Here is a 1,882-nt window from a genome sequence, read left to right as displayed (position 1 = left end):
ATGTATAAATTTTTTAAATATAGAGTTCACCAACTCATAAGGAAAAGAACTATAAAGCAATGTGATAACATGGGAGGGCAAGATTAAGGGAGCAGAAGCAAAGGGCTGGGAAAAAACACCTCATGGACACGATATCACTGGGGCTGAATTCTAAAGGGTAAGTAGGTATTCACTTGGCCACATAGAAGAGCAGAGCATTCCACGCAGAAGTAATATAGTCTGCAAGGATACTGAGGGGAAAAAACCCACAGCACACTGGAGAAAAACTGGAAGCACTTGATTGTGAATCTCCAAAAGGGGAGGTGGGCAGCCTGTGATTCTAAAAACCATATTAAAAATGATTTAAGTCCTTATACTTAGAAAGCATAAAGTATTTTCATAGTAAAATTTGTTGAAGAGCTAAGTTAAATAAAAATAATTTTAGCTATAAGGATAAGCAAGGAGATGGGGGCAGAGATAGGTTGAGATCCTACTTGTCCCAAAAGGCTCTATCAGAATGTTTATGCCTGAAACTTAAAGGTTTGAGGATCACTAGACTAGAACCTGGTTACACAGGATGAATTGCAGAGGCTCGGATGGTAGGCAGAAACTAGGTTACAGCATTCTGCACTGCCCTGCTCTGTGAAGAATCAAAAAAAGAGAAAACAAGCTTACAGCCATGCTACTCTGAACACACTCGATCCCATCTGATCTCAGAAGCTAAGCAGGGTCGGGCCTGTTTAGTACTTGGATGGGAGACCACCTAGGAAGACCAGGTGCTGTAGGCATTAAAAAAAAAAAAAAAGAGAGAAAACATGAATGGGAAAGATTTTTATATGAAAGATTAGTGGTTTGGACATACTGAATTTAAAATTACTATGGGATGTCTAAGTGAAGGTATTTAATAGGCAGTTAAAAATAAGGTTGAGAGAGGAGGGAAGATAGGATTCAAATTACAGGTTTGGGAGTCAGGCTAACATTATAGGTAGTAGAAGTAGCCATGGCTATGAATGAGATCACATAAGAAGAGTACCCAGAGTAAGTAAAAAAGGAAGGAAGGAAAAAGGGGAGGGAAGATCAATACCTAAAGGGCAGGCAGAGAGAGAAGCCCCAGGGGTAATGAGTAGGATGGCAGAGAGAAAAAGTGGAGACTGGTCTTCAAAAATGAGTATGGTAAAGCTGGTAAATAGAAATTAACCTCCTCATAGTCTCAATTTCCTGTAAGACAAAGAGCCATATGTTAGGGAAGTGGACAGAGTGCCTGAAGAAAATCATGACGAAAGTTAGCGGTTTGAATTAGACATAGTGGAAAAGGGAGAGGGGCCACACTAGTAACAAACAAAAGGCTTATACTGAGGGCTTCTCTGAAGTTAAAGGCAAGATACTTACAGCGATTCCACTTTAAAGGGCCGCATGTACTTCACATAGAACTTGGCATCCAGAAAAGTTGGATGACAGAATTCATTCGGTGCTGAGGGCTTGCAGAATGATTAGGCTGAAGGACAAGATAGATTTTAAGGGACTGTAGAGAGCACTTTAGTCGATGCTCCATAAGGCTGAGGCTACATAAGAAAGGGAGAACATCTTAAAGGGGCTGATAATTTAGGAGAAAAGGCAGTACTCAAGAGGAGGATGCTGTGAAAATGTGAAAGAGAGAATAAAGAGAGAAAAATCAATAAAAATGAGGAGGTGAAAAAGCTAGGAAGATGAGAATTATCATCAGTTATTGAAATTGAAGATTTCAGAAAGAGAAACTCAGGATGGTGATATTCGAGGTGTGGCCATGGGAATAAGTTCCAGGAATGTGATGAAGTCACTGGTGTGGAAATCAAAGATATCAGCAAGGCATCAGACAGATCATCTCAAGATGACAATAGTTGAGGTAGACAGACTGTAAGCAAGA

General features: G+C 40.1%; 1 non-coding gene across 1 annotated transcript; it reads left to right on the top strand.

The window, feature by feature from the left end:
* The first annotated feature begins 648 nt into the window (after positions 1-648).
* LOC112486125 lies at positions 649-767 on the top strand. The gene has a single exon (XR_003048635.1). It is a non-coding gene; the product is annotated as a 5S ribosomal RNA (ribosomal RNA).
* The last annotated feature ends 1,115 nt before the right edge of the window (positions 768-1,882 follow it).

Source organism: Pteropus alecto, unplaced genomic scaffold (assembly GCF_000325575.1).
Source record: "Pteropus alecto unplaced genomic scaffold, ASM32557v1 scaffold338, whole genome shotgun sequence".
NCBI lineage: Eukaryota > Metazoa > Chordata > Mammalia > Chiroptera > Pteropodidae > Pteropus > Pteropus alecto.
Note: the sequence above shows the minus strand (reverse complement) of the source record. Positions and strands in the feature narration are given on the sequence as shown.